A 21,934-nucleotide genomic window follows, 5' to 3' on the forward strand; every position below is an offset into this window, starting at 1 on the left:
GATCTCTGTAGCCCTGGCTGGTCTGGAACTTACTTTATATAGACCAGGCTAGCCTGGACTTGTGGCCATTCTCCTACCTCTGTTCCCCCATTTCTGGGATTACAAACATGACCCACCACATCTAGACTAGCTTTTAAATTTTTTAATTAAAAAATTATTTATTTTTATGTGTATGCTCTTGTCTTGGTCAGGTTTCTATTACTGTGATAAAATACCCAAGACCCAAAGCAATTTGGGGAGTAAAGATTTTTTTTTTTTTTGCTTGTTTCCCTTTTTAAGATCAGCATGAAGGGGAGTCAAGACAGGAACTTGGGCCAAGAACTGAGGCAGAATCCATTGAGGATGACTGCTCACTGGCTTGCTCCTCCTCATGGCTCAGTCAGCCCACTTTCTTATACCATCGAGGACCACCTGTCCAGGGGTGGCTCTGCTCAGTGAACTGGGCCCGTCAGCATCAATTGCTATTCAAGAAAATGCCCAACAGGCTTGTGCACAGGCTGATCTTAGGAATGCGTTTTCTCAGTTGTGGTTCCCTCTGCTCAGATGAGTCTAGCTGTGCCAAGTGGGGAGAACACTAGCCAGGACATGTGTGCTGGTACAAGTGTGCAGCATGGGTGTGCAGGAGCCTCCAGAGGTTGGAAGAAGGTGCTAGCTCTTCTAGGCCTAGCATTATGAGCTGCTATGTGGGTCCTGGGAACTTAACTCAGGCCCTTTACAAAGAGCAGTAGGGTCTCTTAGCTGCTGAGTCATCTCTCCAGCCCTTAAAATGTAATTTACTAAATGAGTATTTCAAAGACAAATAGGCCTGATTTTCCTCATTAACAATCATGTCCTGCTCCTTGGTTTTAACATGTTATTCAGTGTCTGGTTTATGCTACATATGCTGACGTAAGTATTTAGTGGTCCTTGATCATCCTGATACATGAAGAAAATAATTATAGTATGCTCCTGCAGATTCTGGATTTGCTGCTGTAATTGGTTTTGTACAGAACAGTGTAATTACCCCAGGTAGTTAGTAGTTTTCTTAGCTACCTTGAGTAGGTATCTTACCAATAATGCTTGCAAGTGATGTTTATTCTTACGACTGGAGCTAAATGTTCAGACAGGAATGATGTGGATAAGGTAATGAGACTCTACAATTGTCTCCCATTTAGTCAATAATACTAAAGATGTCTTTGGGATAATTTTCAGTGATCCACAAACAATCTTTTATATTATGTAGAAATAGAATGACTGAGTCAAATTATAGTTAATTTGCCATCTGTACATACTTTTATATTTTTCCACCTAGCTGTTTTTGACAGGGTTTCTCTGTGTAACCTTGGCTATCCGGGAACTCACTCTACAGACCAGGCTGACCTCGAACTTGGAGATCTACCTGCCTCTGCCTCCCAAGTGCTGGGATTAAAGGTGTGCACCAGCATGCCCAGTTTCACCTAGCTCCTTTTTAGTTATATTTGAAGCAAGACATCAGATCTGCTTAGCCCTAGTTTCTTTCTGGTAGTATAGTCTGAGTTTGTTTTCTGTTTTTTTTGTTGTTGTTTGTTTGTTTTTTGTTTTTGTTTTTTTCCAGGTATCATGAAACCCTTTAGGATAATAATTATGCATTTTTGTAGGAGGTTTTTACTTAATTAAAAAAAAAAAAGCAAGTTTAAATTTAGTAGGCCTGGGTTGGCTCTGATAGCACACTTTTGTGAGAAGTACTGTAGTTTCCTAGTTGAATCTGACTTTAATTTTGATTGTTTGATAGTCACTACCCTAATGCTCAGGCTAAAGTCACTGCCTAGCATGACAAAGCCATGGTTTGACCTCTAACAACAAAATAAGTAATTAAGTAAGTAAATAAATAAATAAACGTTTTGTCACCTCAGGATGATGAGTACAAGCTTAGAACCTTTCCAGTTCATAGTATAGTAAGTCACAAATCATTAGCAAAAAACATCCAACTCTATTATTTTTATTTTCCTACCAGCTGCCTTTGAATAACTGCATCTTCATCAGTGCTATTGATGACAAACAAACTTAGGACTCAGAATTATAAAACTGTATGACCTTTGGAGTAAAAGCTAGAATTTGCAAGCAAGCAAGCATTTAGTCTTTAATTCTGTTTCTCAGTTCTGAATAGAGAAACCTCTTTGAAATAGCATTTAAAACAAACATAAATCAGATGTTTTGTTTTTGTTTTTCGAGACAGGGTTTCTCTGTGTAGCCTTGGCTGTCTTGGACTTGCTTTGTAGAGCAGGCTGGCCTCGAACTCACAACAATCCTCCTGCCTCTGCCTCCCGAGTGCTGGGATTAAAGGCGACACCACTGCCAGGCCAGATTTTTTATTCCACATCTAGAACTAATTTAGAACTAATCAGATGTGCCACACATACAGCAACATCCTAGTTGAGATTTTTTTAGATGCCTATATTCCTGCAAATTTGAGTGTGAAGACACTTTAAAAAACTCTGTTTTGGGGGCTGGAGAGTTGGCTCAGTGGTTAAGAGCACTGTCTGCTCTTCCAAAGGACCTGCGTTCAATTCCCAGCACCCACATGGCAGCTCACAACTATCTGTAATTCTAATTCCAAGGAATCTGACACCTAAAATATAATTAGATATATAAATATAATTAAATAAATCATTTAACAAACCCTCTGTTTTGGTTAATATTTCTGAGCTTTATTTTCAAGATAGACTAGTCAGATGTACCAAATATCTGAAAACAGAAAAGAAAGGTTAAGGCCTTGAATTTATCTCTCTTCTCTCATGTCATTGGATGCTTAGTCAGTCTTTGCCTTATGCTAGAGAATGTGCTAGGTTTGCTGTTCTTTGAAAATGGTTAGAATTAGATTAGATAATATGGCTTTTGTTTAATGAATTAATTTATTTTTGTGGTGCTGGGCATATACCAGGGCCTCATATGTATTAGGCATATGTTGTACTACTGGTTTGCAGCTTGCTTTTTATGTGAACATGGATATTTTCTGTTGATATAACATGTTAAACAAAAAACCTCTGATTGCTTAGGGCATGGAGAGATGGCTTAGTGGTTAAGAGCACCAGATGCTCTTCCAGGTGGCAGAGGTTCACTTCCTAGCACTCACTGGTAATTCACAATTGTCTGGAACTCTAGCTCCAGGGGATCTGACATCTACTTGTGGCCTCTAAGGGCTTCTGCATATTCATGTGAGCACACACACACTGAGACACAAAATAAATAGGTCTTGTTTTTGTTTTTGTTTTTGTTTTTGTTTTTGTTTTTTTGAGACAGGGTTTCTCTTTGTAGCCTTGGCTGTCCTGGACTCGCTTTGTAGATCAGGCTGGCCTCGAACTCACAGCGATCCGCCTGCCTCTGCCTCCCGAGTGCTGGGATTAAAGGCGTGCGCCACCATGCCGGCCCAATAAATAGATCTTTTAAAGCTGGTGGCACACACCTTTAATCCCAGTACTTTAGAGGGCTTGAAGGTGGGCTTTAATCTCATCATTGGGGTGGGGATGGGGTAGAGGGGCAGAGGCAGGCAGATTCTGTGAGCTTGAGGGCAGCCTAGTCTATAGAGTGAGTTCAGGACAGCCAAAACTACACAAAAACCCTGTCTTCAAAAACAAAACAAAGCAAAAACCAAGAACCTCACCCCCATCCCCCAAACCAACTAACCAACCAAAGAAACCCAGTAGAACAACAACAAACCAAAAACTCGATTGCTGCCATGATGTTTATCTTGAGGTATTGGGAGGGCGGGAATTACCATTTTTTTTTGTTATAATTAACTATACTTATTTCTTTATACCTGTCTTTGTATAGAATATGTTAAAAGTAGTATTACTTAGATGACAAGTATGGTAATATGTGCTTCTCTGAAGGTTGTTATATTTCTAAGGCTGTCCAGGGGTGCCTGCTTCATTTCTCATTTCATCACCTAACTAGCAATTAGAGCAAGTGCCCAATTTGACAATGGAAAAATGAGCTCTTTTCCTATAAACAAAGCCAAATTTCACTGACATAAATACTTGTAAAACTAAAAGATAATTATTTATATTATTGCTTTAATTTGTACTTTTTAAATAACAGCATGGCTACACAGTGTTCATTATATATTTTAGTTGTATCTCGCAACAGTCAAGACTGGTAACATTTACTGGCTACTTCCTTGGTACTAGGCATTTTTCTAAGTACTTTATGCAGAACTTTTCCTTTAATTCTTACAACTGTAGCACAGTTACTGTTATCATCTCAGTCTATAACTTTGGAGAGTGAAACATAGAAAGGGAGGCAACTTTTCTGAGGCCACAGTAAGCAGCAAGCTTGGGTCTGGACTGCAGACAGGGCTGTTACTACTCCCCGGTCATGTAAACGGTTTTGCTCTTGGTGGTGCTGGGAGGTGAATCTAGGGTTTCATTACATGTGAGCTCTGCCGCAGTGTCTCCACGTGCCAAGTGATTCATTATTAAAAATATTTTTTGGCTATATTTATTTTCATTTATTACTTTTTGATAATGTCTTGTTTATAAAACCTCAGGTAGAGGAATCTTCCCGTGAAGAGGTTTGTATAATCTCTTAGGATAAATGGTGTTAAGAATTGAGTGTTTGTTCCTTCACACATTACTCAGTCTCTCTGCCTGCGCTGTTTCTTTATTTTTTGGATCTTTCATGTAAATGGGAAATGATAACTACTTTTCTATTATAAATAGGCTGTAGGAAAACCTTGTTGACTTTTTGTTTTGTTTTGTTTTGCTTTTTTGCTTTTGTTTTTTTGGTTTTTTTGAGACAGGGTTTCTCTGTGTAGCAGCCTGGCTATCTTGGCCTCGTTTTGTAGCCCACAGACTCAGACGCACAGAGATCCGCCTGCCTCTGCCTCCTGAGTGGAGTGCTGAGCCTGTTGACTTTCTTGCACCTTGTTTTGTGGTGTTAGTTTGAACTGTATAGCTCCTGTCACTAAATGAGTGAGCAGTACCTCGTAGAAATGATATTTATTGCTCTAATAGGTAACAGCTTATCTGAAACGCTGGGAGCCAGAGTGGTGTGAAACAGTTACACATAGAGAATTAGGTTTGCTGGGGCTGGGCTTCATGGAAATTATCCTAAAGGTAATTATCTGTAGTACTTTAAACAGGATTACAGTAGTGTGCTTTCAGATCAGTACTTCCTAAGTGTCAGAGTTGTAGCATTTTGGATTACAGATGTTCTGGTCATTAGATCAGAAGTTTAATTCTGTGTCTATCCTTACGCAACTATACAATGAAGTAAAAGTAAAGTAAGAAATGTGGTGGCTCTTTTTTTGTAATCCTTAATATTATTATATTATTTCCTTTTCCTTTAACTTTCTTACTTTAATTTCCCGAGACAAGGTTTCTCTCTCTAGCCTGGCTGTCCTGGAACTCATCCTTAGACCAGATTGGCCTCCATTTCAAGAGATCTCATTACCTCTGCCTCCTGAGTGCTGGGACTAATGGTGTGAGTCACCGCCACTCAGTTTAAACTTTTTTTTTTCTTAAAGATGTAAACATACATTTCCTTATTGATTTCTGTGTTTTGTTAAAGAAGCCAGATAATACTGGGAGGCTTATAATGGATAAATGTTACAGTCTGTTTCTATCCCTTCCTCCTTTCTGTCAGTTCTACTCCATAAAGCAACTGCTTTCGGCCATTTTTATGTTTTACTACTCTAAGGCTCTTTCACGTCTCTGAATTACATTTTCTATTTCTAAGGCTGTGACTGAATTGCTGTTAATATAGCTCACCAGAATCTCTGTGTCTACCTTTCCTTTTAGTATTCGGTCATAGTTACTTCACTGCTGTTCTTCACAACTGTTCACACTGTGCATTAGAATGTCTGTCTCCCACTTGTCCCTCCTTACATTGCTGGGTAGAGCTAAAGACGGAGCCCAGGGCATGCCAGGGAAGCAGAAACTTCCAGCTACACCCCCAGTCCTAACTTAAAATTGTTTTATCCCATCCCATCCCTTCCTTTTCTCTCTCTCTCTCTCTCTCTCTCTCTCTCTCTCTCTCTCTCCTTCGTGTGTGTGTGTGTGTGTGTGTGTGTGTGTGTGCGCGCGCGCGTGCAACTTGGCTCTCTCTTTCCATCATGTGGATTTCCTGGGATTAGCTCAATCTTCAGACTTGGTGACAAGTTGAACCATCTCACTGGCTTCAAGTCCTAACGTCTAATATTTTCAGCTCTTACCTTTTATACGGTCTTTGGTAAACATAATTTTTTAAAAAATTATTTATGTGTATATGTGTATGCCTATGTGTACTGCTTGTGTAGAGGAGCTGGCAGAGGCCAGAAGAGTTACCATATCTGCAGTTACAGGCAGTTGTGATTCTTGGTGTGGGTGTGGGAATCGAACCTGGGTCGTCTGCAAGAGCAGTGAGTGTTCTTAACTGCTGAGCTATCTCTCTAGCCCTGTTAAACAGTTTTTAAAAACATTAAAAAGTGATGAGTGAGATGTAAAGTGAATAAAAAACAAAAAAAGTTCTTATTGAAAAAAACATTAAAAAATTAAAAATTTGTGTGTGTGTGTGTGTGTGTGTGTGTGTGTGTGCGCGCATGTGTGCATATGCATGTATGCCACATGTGTGCAGGTACCCATGGAAGCCCCTGGAGCTGGAGATACAGGTGGTTATAGGTGCTGCTGATCAAGTTCTTTGGAAGAGAAGCAAGTGCTTTTAGCCCATAAAAAAATTAAAAAAACAAGATTTATTTATTTATAATAACAATACTAATACTTATTGTTTTTAAGAGAAGGAGGCAAGGTCTCACTGCTGCCTAGGCCAGGCTGGAACTTGCTGCATAGCAGAGGCTGACCTTGAACCACTGATTCTCTTCCCTCCACCTCTCAAGTACTAGGATCATAAGCATTTATCACCATGCCCAGCTTTGTGGTTGAAGTTAAATGGTGAAAATAATTTTTTCTCCCTGCTGGATGTATTTTTACATTAGTGGAATGGATTGCCATTCTGTTTTTTTTTTTTTTAATGGCAAGAAACCTCTTTAATATTTGAAAGCTACAGTGATTTGATAGGTGACTTGTCTACAGAGGCATTTGAAAGTGACGTCAAAGCTAGCATGGTTCTTGTGGGATCAGGAGTGGGCGCTGCTGTTGTTCCAGCCTGCTCAGCACATGATTGGCTGTTTGCTGGAGGAGGCTGTTGCTAGAAGTGTGCTCATTGTGACTGTAGCCACAGCCACCACTCAGACCTCCCAGAGAGGAACTGGGGCCCACACTGCTGCAAAGTCAAGGTCACCTTGGGCTAATGGCCCCACTTCCTCAGCAAGTCAGACTAGAGGGCTAGAGTCAGAAAGCCTCTGGAAAGCTCTCGGGCTGGACAGAGCTGTTGTGCTGGGGCACCGTCTTTTTCTCTCGCTATTAATTACTTCTGCGCCTTATGTATGAGTTGTGAGAATTTTAGTTTTAAAATAAGTTTCTTTTTTGGTCTATATGTCCTGTCATTCGTTCAAGTGACACTGAGTTTGGTTGTCTTTGGTTGTGTAAAATGGTTGCTTTGTCTGTGATGATTATTTCGTGCTCCTTGATCATTGCATATTTTTATCATCCAGAAGCTGTTGAAATAGTATACATGTTTTTGTTTCTTCTTTCCCTTATTATTTTTATTATTGTGTTAAATTTACCCAATATTTAGCAGCTTAAAACATCAAAACATTTCACAATTTTTGAGGACAATTTAGTTGGGTAGTTTCGAGTCTGTCTCTCATGACATTGAAGATAAACTATTTAGCAAAGCTGCTGTGTGCCCTCACTGTGCAGTTGATGGTAGGCTGTTGGGTGAACTAGATACATACTAGGACTGTACAAAAGGAGACCGTGCGGGTTGGCACTGTGCATGTGCCTGAGGTCCTGAATACCAGGAAGCTGAGGCAGCAGAGTTTCTTGAACTCAAGAGTAAAAACAAGCCCAAAACAGGTAGAACAGCAAGGCTCCACATTAACTACTTCCTTGCCCTCCTAACAACAATAACAACAACAGACTTAAAAGCAAAAATTTCCAACATTATAGATGTGGAAGCACACACACATTGTCAAAGTACGGTCTTTTTCACACAATGGAATAAGGATCCAGAATGATTCTACTGGCTCACAAGATACCATAAAGATGATAGCAGAGGTTTCCTTTGTCTTTTAAGTAGTATCTGGTAGTTTAAAAAAAGAACAGAAAAGCATGTCCACAGCTCAGACTGTCTGATACTCTGTGCCCCCATCAGGATGGTAGGAAGTGAGCTGTTCGACTATGAAGGAGCGTTACTTCCGTCTTGTACATGTTGTCCTGAACTGACTGCTCTGTTGGAATGTGGCCAACACGTGATGAGGCACCCAGGGTCTGTACAGTCCAGCGGCAACCTGGAGTCAGCATGGAGAATATTCTAACCTGAAGTCATATGGGTCAACAGATGCAGAATGGAGTCTTTGACCTTCACTTAGGAACTGAAAAACAGAAACTTCAGTCAGGACTTCTGATCCCTGCACTTGAGAGGCAAAGGCAGGAGTTCAGGGTACAAGGTAAAATCTTGGCTATATATTGCTTTCAAGGCCAACCTGGGTACATGAGAACTCCAGTATATTTGTTACAGAATATTTTCTGTGCACAGTGATCTGTCTGCTTTTGCCTCCCAAGTGCTGATACTTTTAATTATTCTATTTTAATGATTTATTAAAGAATTTCATTGCTGAAAATGTCTGATATATTTTTGAGTCATATTAAAGTTCTTAGGAATGATTTGTCAGCCTCAGAAATAGGTGATGTGAGGATTCTCCTCTCATCTGACATTTATTTTCTCTTAACTGTTGGGAGTAAAGCCATTTAACAGAAAAATGGGTGCTGGCATGCAGCTTCTCTGTTGTAGACATGAAGGTTGATGTTGGCTTGGCTTGGGAAGAACAGTGATTCTGAGAGCAAGCTCTGCTGTACATAACCCTGCATTTTAAAACCGAGTTCCATCCCGTCTGTCCGTCTGTCTGTCCCCCTCCCCGCCTCTCTCTCTCTCTCACACATCTTCCTCCCACCCTCTGTCCTTCCTTCTCTCCCTCCCTCCTTCCTTTTCTCTTTATAAATCTATCTTCCTAAGGGGCTAAATTCAGATTTCATTTGTTAAATAGTAGTTTGGTTCCCAAAAGGAATTGCTATCTGTGAAATTAGTAAAGAAATGCAGAACTGGGTGTATTAATTCTGACTGCTCTTTTTTAAAATGTGCAATCCAATTTAAAGATTTTTATAGGCAGCCCATCTTATACAGTGTGTCTCTGGCTTTTAGCCTGCTTTAACATAACTACTGCTGATAAGTTTGCTGTCTGGTGAGCTTCCTGGAACAGTTTTAATAACACTTTGGGATTTAGGAAACTTCATTTAAAAAGTACTCTTGTGTGATAGAGAACTAATTTGTTGTCTCATGAATTTTGTAAAATGACATTTAAGCTTTGTATGTGTTAGCTTTGCCTCTGTTCTTTTGTGCATTGCAGTCATCTTTGTTAAAGTACCACGTTGTCACATACAGTGGCACACTCCTGTTTGGCTGAGGCAGGTGGAACCCAAAGTCTAGGTCAGCTTGAGCTACAAAGCAAGTTTCAGACCAGTTAGATAAAAAGTAAACTCTTGGAGTTGCGAGATATAAAATATAATTAGAACAGAATAATTGCTGCTTAAACTATAAAATTAAAGTGACTATATTTTGCAAGTTCTTTGATATCTGGCCTTAGTAGTTGCCTTCTGAGTATATGATCTTTCTGTGTTCCTATAAACAAGTTATAGGCACTTGTTTTTAGCTGTTAGAATGATCTGTCTAGAATGTCTCATGGCACTATTCTGTCAGTATAAGCAAAGTGGCACTCAGTTCTTCAGAAAAGATTGTTTTTATTTATATGTGCATATCTGTCTTAAGTAGATACTGTGCGTATGCTGGTGCTCTTAGAGGGCAGCTGGAGTTACCAGGTGGTTTCAGTTGCTGGATGTGTGTGCTTGTAGCTGAAGTCAGGTCCTCTGGAAGAACAGCAAGAGAAGCACTGAGCCATCTCTCCAGCCCCAAAGCAGTTGACTTCTAATAGTGTAATCCATTAAACATTACTCCTTAATGTTAAAGAAAAATGAAAATGGAAGAAACAGTTTACCTCTATTCCAAGGCCAAGTGCTTATAACCTTATAAACCAAGTAAGCCTTAGTCTTTGTCAGCATGATTCAGTGGAACCAAACCGGAGTTATAGACAGATTCGATTACACAGACTTGCCGGGAAAGACTTCTTCACGCATGACAGCCAGCCACAAAAGCGGTCAAGTGCTTTATTGTTAAGTGCTGTCTACGTCTGTCACTCATTGTAAGGCAAGACTTGGTTTAATTATATACTCTTTGTGCTACAGCAAAGTTTTAAAGTTTTTCCTCAAACTGATTTTATTCCATTTTATTTTTGACATTAGCAAATGGAAAAAAAAATGTCCTGAGCGGTTGGAGAGATAGCTCAGTGGTTAAGAGCAATTCTGCTCTTCGAGAAAGTCCAGGTGTGATTCCCAGCACTGATAGCATGGCTCACAAGGTCTGTAGCTCTAGCCCCAGAGAATCTGGTCACCCTCTGGCCTTTGAGGGCACTGGCTGGCATGTAATATACTGACATACATGTAGAAAAAACACCCATACACATAAATTAAATAAATGAAAAATTGAAAAACAGGGTTAATGTCAACATTATGCTATTTTATTTTTTTTCTGTGTGCATAAACTAAAACCAAGCACTTCTCACTATTTATTTTAAAGTTTAAAATATTTTGAGATAGGGTCTCATATAGCCCAAGTTGGTCTTGGGCTGTCTGCATCCTCTTCCCAAGTTCTAGGATTACAGGCATGTGCCATACACATAGCACTTTCACATGTTTTTAATTATCTTTCTTAAAAATATCAGAAGTCCATTATTAGCTAATTTCTAATTTTTTGTTTCTTTTGCAAAGTAATGGGGAAGTTTATTTAAATCAAAGCAGTGGAAAAGATCAGAATAGTACATGAGAGCCGCAGGCCACCCGTGTGGAGATACTCAAAGGCTTTGCTTTTGAACTTAAATGCAGGTATTTGTTATAAAATGTTTATAGTATAGTATGTTAAAAGTGACATCTTAAGTTTGTTATAGATTAGGTCTTTTCAATAAAATATTTCTTGAGCATACTGAAAAAATTACAAGAATATGGAGATATTTAATTTAAAGAAAATGCAAGTATCTGACAAGTTTTAGAAAATTGTTGTTTGGACATTTCATTCAGAGCCATACAGTACAATATTGTGATGTGTGATAAAATATTTAGATATAAAATAGTAATATGTTGAGAGAAAGTGATTTTTGCTTATATTAAAAAATAATAAAGACATGGTTCATGCCCTTGAGTGGGTCACAATCTAATTGATGTTTTAAAAAGAGAAGACATTGGAGCACAAAGTGAAGTGTCATTGTCTTAAAGGGCCTGGCACACACTGTCGTAATGCAGGCCTCTGAGGTAGAGGATCAGTGAAGGGTAGTAACTGCAGCAGCAGGAAGAAGGAGGCTGGGGCTGGCTTGCTAGGTGATTGATGCACATCTCTGTGAGTTCTGCTCCTTAGACACTCAAGGTGCTTAGGCTTTAGAAGCATGAGAGTGTAGTGGTTACTGAGCTATAGGTCTCCTGGTCACAGCATCTGGAGCTGCTGTGTCAGCGCCAGAAAGTTATATATAGAAGATCCTTTATTTCAGTCTTCGTGGGGTGTGGGATTTTGACATCTTTTTAAAAAGAACTTCTTTGAAATGATTTTATTTTTAATTTCTTTCTCTGTCTCTGTCTCTGTTTCTGTCTGTCTGTCTCTGTCTCCGTGTCTCTGTCTCTCTCTGTGTCTATCTGTCTGTCTGTCTCTGTCTCCGTGTCTCTCTCTGTCTCTCTCTGTCTCTCTCTGTCTCTTTCTGTCTCTGTCTCTCTCTCCCTCTCCCCCCTCTCCCCCCTGTGTGTGTGTGATATGGAGAGCACACTCCGTATGTGCAGGCACGTGTACACATGCATGTGAAGGCCAGAAGAGGGCATCATATCTCTTAGAGCAAAAGCCACCCCTCCAGATCCAGGAAGACATCTCCGTGGTGATGTGGAAAGCAGAGTGTACACTTTTTGAGGGACAGTTGCCATGTCAATGCTTTATTATCATCTTTGGTGACTGGAGGAGAAAAGAAGATGATATCCCAGAGAGCTTCCCCTGTGCCCCCTGCCCAAGGGCCCTTCCAGCAGGAGGCAAGGGGCAGTCTATGTCACTTACCTTACAGTGATTCCTTAGCTTTAGTTAACTATTACGGGACTCTTTTCTGGTGTTTGATGAAAGTCTTGACAGAAGATTATAGCAGTAGTTGTTAGTGTATCCAATAATGAGTTTCGAATGTTGTATATTATGTATAAGATAGAAAAATTACAAAGTGTAACTCACTTGAGATCATGTTTTCTAGTAGCTGATGTTTGTTCAGACTTGGAGAGTCTTGGCACCAGGTAGTTTTATTTTAGGCATATGTAAGCAGGACCCAATTTGGAAAAAAGTCTTGGTGATTATTAACCCAATCCTATGTGTACAACAAAGCTTAAGGCATGGCTCCATGGAGACTCTTATAAGGCCCGAGTGACATTTTGCATATAAAGATAGTTTCTATAGATTAACTGAGGAAACAGGCTCAAGATAAGGGAGGAAGATAATACCACAGATTGGCTGAGATAAGCCCGGGTCTGGGGGAGCCCAGGCAGGATAGCACAGAGGTCATCAGCCTGTCAACCACGGATGCTCCCAGCTTTCTGTGCAGAAATCATCTCTCTCTTTGAAGAGACAGCCTGCTGTGTTTAACACGCCTGGTTTCCTCAGTGCTTAGCTTATCTGTGAGCACAAAGACTTACGTGCTCCTGCATATGGGTACGTGCAAGTACAGGTGTGAGCAGAGGCCAGGTGTCTCGGAGCTGAAGCTGGAGTACAGGCTACTGTGAGTTGTTTGATGTGGGTTCTGGGAACTGAACCCAGGGTCAATGTAAGAGTAGAAGGTCTTTTAACTGATGAGCCATATTTTTAGCCTTCACATGGTTTTAAAATTGAATGGTTTGGAATAAAATTTGTCTCTTCTTCTACACTTGATTTTTGGCATTACTTGTCATTTATTCCTGAGTTAGGATGGAGGAGTCTAGAATCTGATGATGGGTCCTGTCCTGAGGCAAGCTCTCTGCTAATGGTAGTTTGTTTGTTTGTTTGTTTGCTTGTTTTTTTTTTTTTTGTGTGTGTGTGTGTGTGTATGTGTGTGTTTATTCTTATGCTTTGTAGATGTCTAATTTTTTTTCTGGCTGAAGGAAATTTCTTAAACTAGAAGCTTCTATAGTTTTGAAAATGATCAATTGCTATTGATAGAACATTCACGATATTTGAGAATGCTTGGAGATTTAGCTGCTTAATGTAGGCATCTTGAGTTCCTTTTTGAGGGGCTGGGTTCCGAGACAGGGTTTCTAGGTGTAGCCAGGCTGGCTTTGAACTCACAGAGACCCACCTGCTGCTGCCTCCCTGAGTGCTGGGATTACAGGTCTGCACCACACTGTTTTTTACTGTTTAGTTGTAAATTAATTAAAATTAGGACAAAAGTTACTCTTTTGTTTAGTGACTTTCTCATAGACAATGTTTACCAAGATATAATAGGGCATTTGCTGTATAAACAATATAGGAAACAAAAGGATTTGCTTACCTTGAAGAATCAAAGTTCTGCCAAATTGTACAATTGTTGCTGGCCTTCCATTTAGTATACAGGTTATTCAAAGAGAAGAGATTGGATAGAAAGAATTTATTTCAATTATAAAGGAGATAATGGGTGTTGTAGTTTCAAATTAAATAATTCATGTTGTCTGTTTAATTATGGTGTCATCTTGTAGTAGAATGAAGCTGATGGTTTTAAGTGATCTTATAAGACCATGGAGCCTTAATCACATCTGCTTCATGACTAAAAATATGATTTGTAAAATGTTCTGTGGTGTAGACTCAACCCATCAAAACCTAATTACCTGTAGTATTGGAGTTCTTTAGTAATGTTCAGTGAAAGCTTGGCTAGTTCTTGCTGCATATAAGATGTTTGAGCTGTGGCTTTATCAGTGTTAATAGCAGCAGTAAAAAACGATTGGGCTGGAGAGGTGAGAGCTGTCTCATTTGCACAGGCATGAAGACCTGAGTTTGGATCCCAGCTCCCAGGTCAAAAGCAGGCTGTGGTTGAAAGCACCTGCAACTGCAGCTCGTGAGTGAGGGCCAGAGGCAGGAGGACTGCTGGGCCTTGCTGGCTGTGAGCCTAGCTCCAGGTTCAGCGAGAGAGCCTACCTACCTTAAGGGAGTAAGAGAGTGATACTCATGCTCTTATGGAACATGGGGGTTGGGGGCAGGGTGTGGGGGAGAGGAGAGGGGGTGGGATTACACCGTGGTGCTAGTGTATTATGTATGTTTTTCTCATTGTGAAAACGAGTAAGACCTTAGTGTGAATTTTTAGGAGTTTAAATGATGAATTTCTTTTCCTTTAAGGTGCTGAAATGTTATATATGCCAGGTAAACACAGTAGTAGTAGGTTTTGAATTTAAACTCATCTGTTGGATTATGTTTTATCATCTTGTTTCTATTGTGGAAATGTCTGAAACAAGATTTTGAAATATCTTGGTTTATTTTCCTTTGATTCCTTTATTTTAAATTTTATTTTAAAACAATTTTAGCATTAGATTCCCACATTAGTTTATGAATAGCTAAATTATCTAGTTTGTATATTTGCCACAAAGATAATGAAACTTACTGTAATTACACTGTTAATTAAACAATATAATTACAGCTTTAGAAGTTTATAAAAAACTATATGGGATAGTTTAAAAAATCTTAGGGAAGATGTGATTTTACGAGATGAGGACATAGACATTTTCCATGGAGGTTGTGGGAACTATGTTATCTACAAATAGTGGTGGGGATAAAACTTACACTTGTAATTTTGTTTGATACAGATATATTGCTAGCTTTGGTTCATGACTGAAACTAAGTAAAGGCCATGATGAGGAAGGAATTAAAAAATATATAAAATGTGCTTAAAGTTTCAGTTTCTTTTAAAAGTTGAGAAGAATATAAAAAATGTTTGGGTTAAAGAGGGCATGAGTATAGTTTTACAAAAGAGGTGGTCAAAGATGGAGCTCACTGAGCAGTGAGCTCAAGAGACACCGAGGCCAGTGTGCACACAGCCCATGGGGAAGGAAGGGAGTTGGCAGCTCGCAAGTCAGCTGGTTCTTTTATTTTCAGAACAAAATGTGAGAAATGTGTTTTGAATAATGGACAGGTCTGACTAGCTTTTCTTATGTCAAGAAAGTGTCTGAATTGTCTCTGAAAAGTGACTCTGTGCTCTTTATTTTCTTTTAAGATGTTTGCAGTGTCCTGGGATTAGAGTAGAAAGGTAGCAGTGGTTAGGTAATGGAGTCTTGCCAGGGAAAAGATCCACAGAGAAGGTTAGCTCAGCACTATGTACTTGTCTCTGTCGAAGGATGAGAAGATGTAGGTGTCTTGCCTCTTGGTGTGAGGTTATTCTATATAAATAGCTAGCATTACACAACCCTTGGTGTCACGGATATGCTGGGGACACAGCAGCGGTGTTATATCATAGGCACATTTAATTTTCACTCAGTTGAAGAGAGTGGGGGAAAAACACAAACCCACAAAGCTAGTTTGGGGTGGGAGTGAGGGGCAAGCATACTTAGTAGCATTCTTGAAGGTGGAAATCAGTTTTGAGTGATATATTTAAAGGAATGTCTTGGAAGCCTCTTGGGAGAAATAATCTTAAGAAGTTGTCTTTTGACAAGTTTATCACCAGTCTTGTTCTCCCCTTTAGAAAGTGTAGGTCCTGGGTGGGGAATAATGGATTGCCACTAACTTCAGCTCTTGGCACTTGTCATTTTGTTTGATGCATATATATTGCTAGCTTTGGTTCATGAATGGAACTAAGTAAAGGACTGAGGAGGAAGGCATTAAAAAAATATATGTATATAAAATGTGCTCAGTCAGTTTCTTTTAAAACTTGGAAGGAGTCTAAAAATGTTTGGGTTAAAGAGGGCATGGGTATAGTATTACAAGAGAGGTGATCAGGCATGGAGTGTCCATATTTATTAACGGATTTTCTTATCTTTTAAAATGGAGCCGCATGTGGTATACACGTCTTTAATCCCAGCATTCAGGGAGGCAGAGGCAGAGGCAGGTGGATTGCTGTGAGTTCAAGGCCAGCCTGGTTTACAAAGCCAGTAGTCTTGGGGGTGGGGGCGCGGTGGGGGGGTGGGAAGAAAAGAAAAAAGAAAGGTGAAATAGTACCCTTCTCTCTAGGTATGCAGTATTTAGTCTGTTTGTTCAGTGATGGATACCTGAGGTTTTATCATCACTTCAAAATAAGGTGGTCAACTTCCTGGTACAAAATCTTGCTTGAGCATTTGAGTGTCCTGTGTGTGTTTAAATGGATCTAGTCTATAAAGACAAAGAGATCTTTGCTTTCAAAGGCTAAGATAGCATTTTTGCAATGTAAATTTGTCAGCAGAGGTGTGAACTTGTGGTATGATAATCAGCCGTATTTTCCCTTTAGCGTACTGGTGGGAATGTGAATTAAGACTCTCATGTGCTATTGCTCACGATTTTGTCATCCTTTTTGTGTGCTTCCTAGATTTTACTAAAGCAGTTTTTAGGGATTTTGCTCAATGATGAGAAAGACAAGACTGGATCTAGGCCAGCTAGGAAGTTGCATTTCCAGTAAAACATTCTATGAGTATAACTTTTTATAATCTATAATCTATAATGACTGTGTAAACACCTTTATAAGAGAACACTAAAACCGGAAGGTCTTTCTAAGCCTGCCCCAGCTCTGAACAATGACACAGAGACTTACATTTATTTATATACTTATACTTTAGGCCTTTGCTTACTTTTGTTACCAACTAGCTCTTATAACTTCTGTTAACCCCGATTATACTGTATTTAGTAATAGAATATATTTTATTTATATATTACGATAATTATATAATTTATATTATATATCAATAAATATGATATGTTTATTAATGTAAACCTATGTTTATGTTAATCTGTGTTCTGCCACATGGCTCGTTACCACTTCTTGTCCGACTTCTTCTGTGTCTCTTAGGCAAATCTTTTCACATCTCTTTCCCAGAATTTCTGTTTCTGCCCAGAAGCCCTGCCCTTCTGTCCTGCCTTTGCTATTGGCTATTCAGCTCTTTTTAAACGAATCAGAAGGTGAGGGAAGTGTATGCTTATAAAACATTGAGACAGGTGAGGATTAACAATACCAAAGTCTATCCTTAGCTCTCTGCTGGTACAGGAATCAGCATTTGAATAATACAAAGACAATCTTTACAGAGTGCACAAAAGATCACCCCAACAGAACCCTAGGCTGGGGAGGCTTCTTAGTGCTGTGCAGTGTGGGAGTCTTGAGCCTGTGCCCAGCCTGTGCTGCATAACAAGAGCTATTAAAAAACAAAACAGAACAAGACAAAAAACCCAAGAAGGGAGGTAGTGGCGCACACCTTTAATCCCATCACTCAGGAGGCAGAAGTAGGTGGATAGCTGTGAGTTTGAGGCTAGCCTGGTCTACAAAGTTAGTCCAGGACAGCCAAGAATACACAGAGAAACCCTGTCTCAGAAAACAAACCACCACCACCACCACCCCCTCCCCGGCCAAAAAACAAAACAAAACAAAAGCAAACAACAACAATGAAAAGCATGAGAGGAAAAAGAAAATGATTCAGTGAAATTTTGTGTCTTAATGAGAATACACATGAACATGGATAATTCTTAATATCAGATTTACGATAGAGACAAGTTCCTAAAGAAATTATATTACATTAGTGGTTCATGGTCAGTGAAAGTAATCTGTAGTTAGGTACTAAGCCAATATGTGTGAGGTAGTTCTCTCAAAAATAATCTTACTTTCATGGTCTTAAGTAATGTGAGAATACTTTCTATAATCTTTGGCCTTTGTTCCTAAATATGAGATAACTCATTATTTATTTGGGTCCTGGGATTTGAACCTAGGGCCTTGCGTATGCTAGTCAAGTACTTTACCACTGATGTACATGTATTCTTAGTCTTGCTCGTTTCATCTTGTAAGTACACATAATGGAAGGAAGTATCCTTTGGAATTGTTAGGATTGAGGCCAAAAATTGCACTTCACAACTTGTTTCAGAACCCACGTGTTACTACATCTAGAGGATCCCTGAACGCTCATCACTCAATCACTTCTTTTCTCTCTAGATACAGCTATTTTTTCACATGAGCAGTCCTTTGTAGTAAATTCTATCCTCTAAAGCCTTCTTGCTTTTGGTCTTTTAAACTTGTTGATGTGCATGGGTACACAGCGTTAAAAAAAAAAAAAAGATTTATGTGTTTTTTGCTTGGATTGTGTGTATGCACCATGTCCCTGCAGTGTTGTGGAGGCCAGAAGAGGCTTGTGAAGCTGGAACTGCAGTTCCAGGTGGCTGTGAGCCACCATGTGGGCGCTGGAAATGGAACCCATGGCCTTTGGAAGAGCAAGCCACTGTTCTTAGGCACTGAGCCATCTCTTAAGTCCTTACAGTATTTTTTAAAAATTGGTAATCTGTTTAAAATACAAAGTCCAGTCATAAGATAGATACACACATTTGTGTATTTCATTAGTATATCACTGCTTTAGAAATTTGTCTGTATTTTATATGAATATCAATTCTTAACCTCTGAGTATCAAGAAAAGAGAAATATGTTATCTGTCTTAGGCTCAGAAAAGCAAACCATTTCTTTTTCCCTGATTTTTGAAAATATATTAATATAAGCCAGCTTTTCTTGAATTATGAATATGGGTTGGAGGTAAATTTGAGAATTTGGGGCTCAATAAGACAGATATATTTATGTATTTCTCATGATTTTAATTTCTTTAAAAAAGTGTTAGTTATTTTTTACACAACTGTGTTTGTTTCTCTTAGCTTATTTTTTAACCTAGCTATCATACAAATAATTGACACTCTTTCATATTTGACAGTAAGCTTCACAACACAATCTTGAGCAGTTTATGTCTATTCTTAACCCTCTATACTATTTTGTTGTACTCCCCGCAGACATCCCAGCGATACTTGCACTTTGTAGCTTTCCTCAGCTCCAGCTCCTTCCTCCTGAACATCCTTGGACCTCTACTCCTAGCTCCATTCCCTGCTTCCTCCTCCTCCTGCTCCTCTTCTTCCTGCTGGCAGGAAGTCCAGTCCTATTCCCTCCCCTGCTCATTGATTGGCTGTAACTGTTTTATTGACTTATCAGGGGGATAATTGGGGAGCAGAGTTTACACAACATTTAGACAGGAAGTCAGAATTTAAACTACATAATAACCGTATGCCTACATAAATGTTTTTTGCTTTTTAGATTTTTAAATTTTATTTTCTGTATATGATTGTTTTGCCCACATTTCTGTTATGTATATAATAGGTGCCTGGTGTCCAGGGAGTTGGATTCCCTGCTACTGAAGGTTACAGATGGTTGTGAGCTGTCTCTGGATGCTGAGAATTGAACCCAGCTTTCTGCCAGAGCAACTAGTGCTCTAAACCTCTGAGCCATCTCTCTAGCCTGTCTTGATTTCTGTTTTTTGAGACTGATTATCAGGCTATATATGTCAGGATGGCCTTGAACTCAAGAATGTCCTGCTCCTTCAGTACCTCTGAGGGCTGGTACTACATATTAATTAGTACACCTTCCCTATGGCTTAAAATACTCTTAATATGTATGTGTGTCTTAACTTTCTAAGAGAATGATACAGCCTTTACCTAACTAATTCTTCCATTAAATACCTTTTATTAAGTACCAGCCCAAGACCTTAAAGATGATGGATTGTGTGTCTTCTGTAACATATTTGTAGACAGTATCATAATAGCTTCTTATTTGACATTTCTCATGTTGATTTAAATTTCTTTTGGAACATAGCCCAGAACACTTCTTATTTCTTGCAAGAAAATTTTCTTCCTATGTACTAGGAATTACTACTTTTAAAAAAGCTTGTGCAAGAGAGCCTTGGGAACTAAGTGTTCCTGTTGCTTTTGAGCCTGCTGGGTTAGGATTTGGCTCATCAGTTCTTTTCTCCAGACTGAGGCTGATTGATGTTTTTCTTAGTGAAACTGAGTTTCTGCTCTTTTTGTTTATGAGGGCCATATCGATTTCCATATGTATCGCAGGCCTGCCTGAGCAATCCATCACCTGTCTCAGGGCCAGCTAGAATAATCACTTCAGAACAGCAAAGAATACCATGGTAGCTCTCAGAAAGCCCTTTGGATGTTTACTGTTGCTCCTTTTCCTGTTGTTGTGCCCTTTAATCAGTTTTCCTGTTTCTCCTCACCCTTACTAAATACATACAGTAAACATTATTTATTATTTTAGCTTTCTCCTCATTTAACGTTTCTTCTGTCTCCTGATTTTAGTTTGCTTCCCTCCATCTTCTGCCTGTTGCTGACACACTGTATTCTTTAAGTAGGTGGCTGGATAGGTCATTGCTTCCCTTGGCTTCAGTGTTATGTGTTGAGTGGTCTTCCACATCCCTGTGCCCTGGAACTCCCTGGGTAGCCACAGTTGACCTCAGGCTTCTGGTCTTCTTCCTGCCATCTCCTATGTGCTTGATTACAAGCCTCTGCGCCAGAGCAGGTTTCTGTGCTAGGGCTTTGTGCATGCCAGGCAAACAGCACTCTACCTGCTGAGCTCCCCTTCAGCTCTACCCCTTCTGACCTCAAATGCACACAGCCTGGCTGAGCTTTAATTGCCTCTGACAGGATCTTGCTATGTAACCTAGACAAGCCTTCAGCTTTTGACCCTCCTGCCTCTAGCCCCTGGACTTTATTTTTATGTGATGAGAAACCTGAACACTATTGTTGTTTGTACATGTGTGTTTATGTGGTGTATGTGGAGGCTCCCTCACTGGGACATGGAGCTCACGGATTGCTTTAGCTTGGCTGGCTAGTTAGCCCCAGGTTCCATCTGTTTCTGCCTTCTTAGCGCTGGGATTACAAGTGTGTGCCTTAGCACCTGGTACTTTATGTGCTACTATATTAGTTACTTTTCCATTACCATAATAGAGACCAAAGCAGCTTGTGGAAGGAAGAGTTTATTTCACAGGTTTAGAGCCCACAATGCAGAACAGGAGGCAGGTAGCTGGAACAGCCCCTGAGAGCAGAGGCAGAGAGAGCAAGGGGTGTGGCACAGCATTGGAAACTTCAAAGCCCTCCCACAGTGACACTCTTTTCCAAAGGGCCACACCTTCTCGTCCTTTATTCAAACAGGAGCCTGAGGGAGCCTGTTGTCATTCAGGTCACCACGGGTGCTGTAGATCAAACAGAGCAAACACTTTACTGACTGAGTTGTTTCCTCAGTTCCTCAGTGCCCCCCCCCCAAAGACAGACAAGTTCGCTGCCTACTTCCCTACCCCCAAGTCTTATGTGGCTTGAGCTGTCCTGGAATTTGCTCTGTTGGACCAGGTTGGTCTTGAACTCATCGATTCGCCTGGCCAAGTCCTGGGATTATAAATGCTAGCACCATGCTTAGATTAGCACTCCATCCTTGACTTGCAGATACTGTATATGTAACTTGATTTCTCAAGAATGATTACTTTGTTCAGTGTATAGCTTTCCTCATATATTGATTGAGGATAAAGGCTGATGAAAATTCTTGTGGCTGTGTTAAAAATACTTTAATTTTGTAGTTACAAATAAGAATTCTGACATTTCCCCAGCACTTGGGAGGCGGAGGCAGGAGGATCACTGTGAGTTCGAGGTCAGCCTGGTCTACAAAGCGAGTCCAAGACAGCTAAGGCTACACAGAGAAACCTTGTCTAGCGGGGGGGTGGAGGGGGGGAGGCGAGAGGGAAGAATTCTGACATTCTGATATTTTGCTGTATCATAATATTGATTC

At 39.9% G+C, this 21,934-nt stretch overlaps 1 protein-coding gene across 4 annotated transcripts in view; it reads left to right on the forward strand.

Moving 5' to 3' along the window:
• The window catches only part of RNGTT (RNA guanylyltransferase and 5'-phosphatase), a 225,814-nt gene that overhangs the window by 47,246 nt on the left and 156,634 nt on the right, over nucleotides 1-21,934 (forward strand). The gene's annotated exons all lie outside the window — the stretch shown is intronic.

Source organism: Acomys minous, assembly GCF_964271855.1.
Source record: "Acomys minous genome assembly, chromosome: 1".
Classification (NCBI taxonomy): domain Eukaryota; kingdom Metazoa; phylum Chordata; class Mammalia; order Rodentia; family Muridae; genus Acomys; species Acomys minous.